The 8,379-nt window shown below is 33.3% G+C and overlaps 1 pseudogene; it reads left to right on the forward strand.

Annotated features, from left to right (window-relative positions):
* Nucleotides 1-7,326: 7,326 nt before the first annotated feature.
* On the forward strand, nt 7,327-7,443 carry LOC145255072 (5S ribosomal RNA; annotated as a pseudogene).
* Nucleotides 7,444-8,379: the final 936 nt, after the last annotated feature.

An 8,379-nucleotide genomic window follows, 5' to 3' on the forward strand; every position in this document is an offset into this window, starting at 1 on the left:
AGGCAAGATAAGTTACTTTTCTGCCAAACTGGATATATTTTTCGTGTTTTTATTCAATGTAACATATTTATTCAGCTCGAAAAACATACAGTGTTTACCGATGTATTTGAAAATTCAAGATGGCGTCTCACACCCTCTTTAACACCGTAAGTTTGGAAAAGGGTGTTATAAATAAAAAACTATACAAAATACGGGGTTGTATTACTGTACACATAGATTCGAAAAAGTTGTCAAAAACCAAATATGTAACAAATAAATGTTATCAAAGGCAAGATAAGTTACTTTTCTACCAAACTGGATACATTTTTCGTGTTTTTATTCAATGTAACATATTTATTCAGCTCGAAAAACATACAGTGTTTACCGATGTATTGGAAAATTCAAGATGGCGCCTCACTCCCTCTTTAACACGGTAAGTATGGGAAAAGGTGTTATCAATAAAAAAACTAGAAAGAATACTATTAAAAACCCGCCGAATATATGTCAAGCTATGTCACGGTAACATATATTGAGCGAGTTTTTAACAGTATTTTATCCAGTTTTTTATTTATAACACCTTTTCCCAAACTTACCGTGTTAAAGAGGGAGTCAGACTCCATCTTGAATTTTCCAATACATGGGTAAACACTGTATGGTTTTCGAGCTGAATAAACATGTTACATTGAATAAAAATACGAAAAATATATCCAGTTTTGTAGAAAAGTAACTTATCTTGCCTTTGATAACATTTATTTGTTATATATTTGTTTTTTGACAACTTTTTCGAATCTATGTGTACAGTAATACAAACCCAACATTCATTTTGATTTTAAAAAAAAATTCATTTTGATTAAAAAAAATAGTTTAATTTTAATATTTGTTTATTGTCTTAACTCATATCAAATGTTTTGCTTGTGTTCTGCTTCAAATATTCATAATCTTACATGCATAATTTTGATTTAATTATATTAAATAAACTTCAAGTTTACTACAAATCAAATCGTGTTCCTTCACTTTTTTAAAATGTAATTTATAAGTAATTAAAGAACGCATTCTAATCTTTAAAATCTATAATACAACGAAATATTCAATTGCTTATAATACTTAAACAAACATGTGTTTTTTAAATAATTTTTTTAATATTAATATTAGATGAGTTTCAGTATAAATCACCGTGTTCTTTCTTTATTTCTTTATTTTAATCCAATTTTGAAGTTTTGTAACGCTGTCTGTAAAAATTACTGTTCATTATTGACAGTCTAAGAGTTCCACATATCTTGCTTGTTGGGACCTCGGCGATGACGTCATTTTTTCAGCTGGCCGGCCATCTTTATAACGAAGGCCACGCCACCATCCCCCCCACCAAAAGGGGAAGCCTGGCAGTTTCTCACCCGAAAGGGGGGAGCTTGGCAGTTTCTCCCTAAAGGAGGGAGCCGGTGTCCCCCCAAGGGTGGGTGGGGGCGAAGAGGCCAGGAGGAGGTGACTTTTTTCTTTGGGGGGGGGGGGGAGAAGCCTCCAGGCACCCTCCTCTCTGAAGGTGGGGTTGGGGATTATCTCTCCCTGAAGGGGGGAGGCCGGCACCAAGCATGTAAATCCAGAGGGGTGACTTTTTTTGTTACCCCTCGGAGTGGGAAGGGGGCCGATCACCCAGGCAACGCCGGGTAACCCCTGCTAGTATATTATTAATTCTGTAATTCTTTTTTTTCACCAGTAAATTGAAATCTTCATCCAAAATAATATGCGTTAGGAGCTAAGTAGTATATTTTATCGTTGACTTTTATGACTTTAACTAGAAGCTTGTATCTAATAATGCCGGTTTTGCTTCCGGTCTGTCTACCGCTTGCACTCACGTATATTTTGTGATATTTGTGATATGTTTATTTTTTATTTTTTTTATTTTTCATCATTTATTTTCTCTTTTTTTATTTATGACCACATATGAAAGATTTTTAAAATCTTACAGTTTTGGAATTTTTCTTGTATTTCTAAATTTTATTATTGTTATTATTACTTTACCGTACTATTATTATGATAATAATTAATAACATTATTTTTACCGTCAACAATTTTGTTTCAATTTCGTTATACATATTGAAACCAATTGCGTCTCTTTTTACCGTTTGAATTAAACTCTATTAAGTTGCAACATTAGAACAAAATAACAATGAATAAAAATATACATTCTTCTTCTACAAATGGACCAAATAATTCACGTGAACTCTTTCGAACATTGTTGCTAGGAATGAACGTTGTCCATACTACAAATTTTCAGGGTTTTTTTTCAACATCTTTCATCTTTATTTCGATACTTTTTTGTGACCAAGAGCGAAGAAACGCTTGAAACATAAAAATAAAATATTGAATACAAAAAGTAAAAAAACCCTCATAACTTTTAAATCAATATATTTATATATAAATATATATATATATATATATATATATATATATACATATATATATATATGTATATATACATATATATATATACATACGTGCTCAATACGTAGGTAGAGCTAGTTAGTAATTTATAAAATATATATGGCGATTAAGCTACACTGGATATTCTGCGTTTCATCCACTATAGGATTCGTCAGGCTTATTCGCGAATTCTGTGGTTGCTTCTCGTTTTTATATATGTTGAGGATTTTTAGTTAGCCAATCAGCTTTCTAGTATCCACCGCGCCCCTTCCTATCAGCCAATGGGCATGCATTTTATCGAACAAAGGATCTGTTTTAGAACTAGGTTAGTGGTTTAAGGTAGACGTTTTCCTTTATATATATATATATATATATATATATATATATATATATATATATATATATAAATATACCTATGTGTACACACATACATGCATATATATACATATATATATGTATATACATATATGTGTGATCGTTTATGTATATTCATGTTTATTTAATTTATCACATCGACCATTTTCCGGTACACTAACATTCCTCCCTTTTTTATTTTATAAATAATGTACGACATATATTTTAATACACACCAATCATATTTCCTGCACGATCCTTAGATTTTCTACTCTACGGCTAAAAAAGTTTGAACTCTCCTTAGAAAGTTTTCTCTGATTAGTTTTTACCAAATGACCACTGCCTTATTTCATCTAGACAGAATTTTCCATCTAGTTCAATTGCATTCTCTTTTTGGGTTTAGTTTTCCCTTCCTACGATCGACATCGGCAGTTTAATTCAAGGCACCCTTCTCCCATATTCAAACAAGGGCCACTTTGGCCTCTCATCAAAACTTGACGACGTTACGTCCTATTGTTCCTCTGACCCTTGTTCTCTCATAGGCGCTACTTAAAACTAGACCAAATCCATTTTCTATATTGATTCTATTTCAAATTTCCTCTACATTTATCCCCAATATTTGGGGATCAAACTGAAAACCTCTGCTTACAATATCTACTGGCCAGCTCACAAGATATCCTCTATTGTCTATTCAAATCTCTCATCTAATATGGTGTGTTGTTCTCTAGAGTTTTCGCTTGAGACGATATTACACATTTTGTCATGTTATGTCTTGACGACCTTTTTACTTAATTCTCCACTTTTTATCTTCTCCCTCGAGTTATTCTCAATCTAATGGCTTCGTTTGCCATTACATCCTTCGCCCTTTACGCCGTGTTAGGGAAGTATTATTTTGTGTGCCCTAAAGTTGATTGTCAAAACTAGCCTCGGCTCATGGTATACGGGAACGTCCGCCTCTTACGCTGTGCTGGAAAATTTATTTTTCTCCAAAGTCGGGAACTGTAATCAGCACTTAGGCCGATAGCTCACGGAAAAACCCAGATTTCCGTTTAGCAAGCACACAATTTTTGCGTCACGTTGATCCTAGTCGATATCAAAGAAATTGAAAAAAGATAAAAAATTTGTTTTCGCGAATCATTCCTCGAATAAAATAATATAATTTTCCACCATGTAACTACCCCTAATGTATATTAAACTTAATTATAGGCCGACTCTCAAATTCTAAATATAATTACAGTCTAAATGTTTTCCTTCTTGCTCTACTTACTATGAGTTTCCAAAGAACAAATACATAGATATATAATTACATCAAATAATATACAGCATATCAGTAATATTGTCCTAAAAACAAAACAAAAAAAACAAACAAACAAACAAAAAAACAACAAAATAAAACATTAATCAAGTCCTCACAGCAACACAATTCATTTATACTGGTATCCAATGACATAAAGAAATCCCCAGTCCTTCATTGATTAAACAAAGAACATATAATCTTTGTTCAAACTGAGAACGTAAAATCTCTTTCCCCCACCGACTTATTGCAGACAACAGACAGAATCTAGGATTTTTGAAAGTGCATTCATCTTCATATCTTCCATTTATAGCAAAATCATATTTATATGTACAACATCTATATTATATAACTGACCTGTCTGTTTAAATTTATGTATGTATGTATGTTTGTATGTCTCGAAAAAACTTTCGACAGAGGTGACTACTTTTCACGAGATCGGTATCGTTTTGAAGCTCGACCCTTCGGACAACACATATAAAAAATGGCTAAAAGCATTAATTTCTTTACCTTCAACTAGGCACTTTTCCACAAGGAGGAGTCTCTTTTCGCCGATATTATAAACCCCTCATGTTGCACAGTACCCAACTATATTAAAGTTTTATCTGTAGATGGCATTTACCATGTTTTACATTCGAATTTTCATTGTTACATTATTGTCATCAGAATACGTCAATTAGAATTGTTTCAACTACCTGCAGGGACTGGCATATCAATCACGGATATCGACGGAGAAAACGGCCAATGGCATTGTCAGTGACACTACAGCGTGATCTTTGGTTAAATATTTTCAACAAAAAATTGCTTACATGATTATTGTTGTGGCTATTGATGGAGTCGGTCTCCCGGTGCAAGGTCCTGTGTAGATCACATTCTGAATTAAACAAACAAACAAATAAAAATAATAATGAAATCTCTATAATATAGGAAACAAGTAAGAAGAATCAATTCTTTTCTGGAAAAGAATATCGATTTTAAATATTATAAACATGACTTTTGCCAGTTAAAAATAGGCAAAAGTTATAGGCCGTTGATTAATAATGTGTAATTTAAGCCAAATTGATTGTTGAATAAAGTTACATTGCTGCTCATTTTTGCATTAAATACGAAGTTATGATTCATTGTTAACGATGAATCGAACGGATAACATAATACTAAGTTTGCTGCACCTTATAATAAAAGTTCATACGCCATTTCAGCCAGATCGGCTCAGTAGTTTATGAGAAAAGTGAAACGGACACACAGATAGACTAAAAGAAATATGACATAAATTAAATGTCAAAATATTTAAACAAGAAACTACGTTAAAGCACTCTACATATTTATAGATCGTCCATTCATTTAAAAATCACTAAAATGTAATTAGTTAATAGTTCCTTCCGGCATACGAGCAAGATAACAGTATAGTATCTGTTCTGATGCTACACTTCACCTTTTTCTATCCTCAGTCAATAGAAGAAAAGACTTTAGTGACTGGGACAATTTTTATTTTTATTCCTATCCAGAGCGCCCCTTTGTGGGGAGCTGAATTTTCCCTAGATTCAAAATCGACCTTGTGTCTTACTCTGTCTTAATGAGGAGGCAAGTAAATACGAACCCTTCTCTTCTAAGTCAATTTTTGTTTGCCTACTTTCAGAGTATTCCTTATTGAGGAGCTGGGTTTCCCCCACATTAAAAACGACCTTGTGTCACATTTTGCTTTTGTAGGGAAGCAAATAAATACCAATACTTCAGGCCAAGATCACAGTGTAGTATATGTTCTGATGCCACACGTAAGTTAATTTCTCCTTAGTAAATATATGAGAAACCATTCATACGAACGCTTTTTATTTTGCCTACATCTAGAGTGCCCTTTTGTGAGGAGATGCAACCCCCACATTAATACCAACCTCGTGCCATATTATTTTCGTATGGAATCCAAGAAATACCAATAGTTCCTTAGCATTTTAGCTAGTTAAGATAAAAGTGTAGCATCTGTTCAGTTGCTACACTTAAGTTAATTTGTCCTTATTAAAGGAAACCCTTCCATATTAAGGACGAATTAGAATTTTTATTTTTGCCTACGTTTAATGGAGCTGGTTTCCCTCCACATAAAATACGACCTGGTGTAACATTTTGCTCTCATGGCGAAGCAAATAATAGTTCTTGGCGCTTTGGCTAAGATAAACGTGTAGTATCTGTTATTCAAAACACTAGCACCATTTGACGCCGAAAGTTTGATGGAATTATCTCCCTTTAAAATTTAATGTTAAAATATTTTAAAACGTCGACCTTTTTTATAATGAATAGCTCTTTATTTTATTGTATTAATAAATATATTAAATTATTATAGATGAAATGTTTATAGTTGCTTCATACCAACTGTAAATGTAATGGTCTCCGGAAAGCGATGTAAACGTTTAGTCAATATCGGCTTTTTAGTGTCATATCAAACAATTGCTTTCGTCTGGACACTTCCCTAATAAACGGGGAGCTGGTTTTCCCCAAAGTTATGTAAAAACAAACCGAGTTGCTGATATCATTAAAAACTGTCCCGCAGAAAATGTTAACTGCTGAATAGTTATTGTTTACGTCGTCATAACGCTTGCAGAAAATGTTAACTCCACGATTTCCATTTGATCTAATTAAGTCAATTCTCTTCCTACTTAAATAAATTCAAACGCCTTTCCGTAACTCTTTCTAGCTGGCCGATTGGTTAACGTGTGATTTTTTTTTTCATATTTTATTTTCCAACTTCACCTCAGGGCTTCGGGTTCGATCCTACCTACATACCTAAACTTTTTTAATCCCCTCCTCGTGTTTCTCACTCAGGCAACGCCGGGTACTCCTATTTATAAAAATGAAATTGTTTGTGCGTGTGTGTCTCTGTGTGTACATTTTCCTACCAAACTACTTTGTCAATTTTCAGTATACAGAGTCGAGATTTGACATAAGGGGTATTAAAATTTGGGAAGATCTTTTTAATCGGTTTTCAACCAGAAATTTGACTGTAAATGGGTCCAAGTTCAACGATTTGACCTTTAAAAACTCTACGAAACTCCTCTGCAAATTTCGGTCTAAACACTTGAAATTTTAGATGTAGGTTACTTGGATCAGACTTTTTAATTTGATTTGAGGTGTCAAAATTAGGGGCAAAGTTTAAAAAATGACTGCTGCGGTCTCTATCAAATTACTCAGCCAATTTTTGAGCTAAACATTTGACATTTTACACACACACACACACACACATATATATATATATATATATATATATATATATATATATATATATATATATATATACACACGGCATAATCACGTTGACACACCGGTTCTCGTCAGATCACCGAAGTTAAGCAACGTTGAGCCTTGCTAATACCAGATGGGTGACCATTTGGGAAATCTAGGCGCTGTATGTGCTCTCCGCTTATTTCGGCATTTGTTTCCAGTCGTCTTGTACCTCAACTTGCCACTGGTATGCAACAATGTTGACTCAGGAGAGGCGTAGTTGGAGATTGCGCAACTCTTGCCACACAAATTTCACGCGCAGGCACCCTTACAGTGGGTATCCATAGTCTGTCAAGACTGAACGAAGCCTATATATATATATATATATATATATATATATATATATATATATATATATATATATATATATAGTGATGATCATATTTATTGGCACGGTAAAATAAAAGTTAAATTTTGTCTAATAAATTCTAAAAACGGGATTAAATTAAAGAAAATAACAAAGTATATTATGTATTTTTAACTGGCCTTTCCGATGCAGCAATCGGATTTTAGAAAAAATAAATAACAAAGGAACAACAAACATAATTGCAAAAAACCCTTGTTCAAAATTATTGGCACGGCTTTGTTTTTTTTTTTTTAGTATCAGTATAATATCAATCAATTTCCGGTTTACGTGCTTTCTGAACTTTTTTATAGCCATATTATGCTTGTTTAACGCTAATTCAGTGAATAATTTTTTTCAGATAATTTTTAGATAGCGATTTATTTAAACTATTATAAGTGACTAAATTATAATTTTCAATCGCCATGGTTAAAACTAAGGAACACAGCGAAGACGTCAGGAAGCTTGTTGTAGCATGCCATACCAATGGGGAGGGCTATGATAAGATTTCAAAGAAGCTAAACCTTCCCAAATCCACTGTTAGAGCCATAATAAACAAGTTCAAATCGCAAGGCCACGTTATGAGTTTAGAGGGTAGAGGGAGAAAAAGGATTCTTTCCCCAAGAGATGAACGGAAAATTGTTCGACAAGTAAAACAAAACCCAAGGATCTCTGTTGGGGAGATTGTTGATGAACAGAGCACCTCTGGAGTGAATGTATCTCG

The sequence above is a fragment of the Euprymna scolopes genome, chromosome 30 (genome assembly GCF_053919585.1).
Source record: "Euprymna scolopes isolate OS-2025 chromosome 30, ASM5391958v1, whole genome shotgun sequence".
Classification (NCBI taxonomy): Eukaryota; Metazoa; Mollusca; class Cephalopoda; order Sepiida; family Sepiolidae; genus Euprymna; species Euprymna scolopes.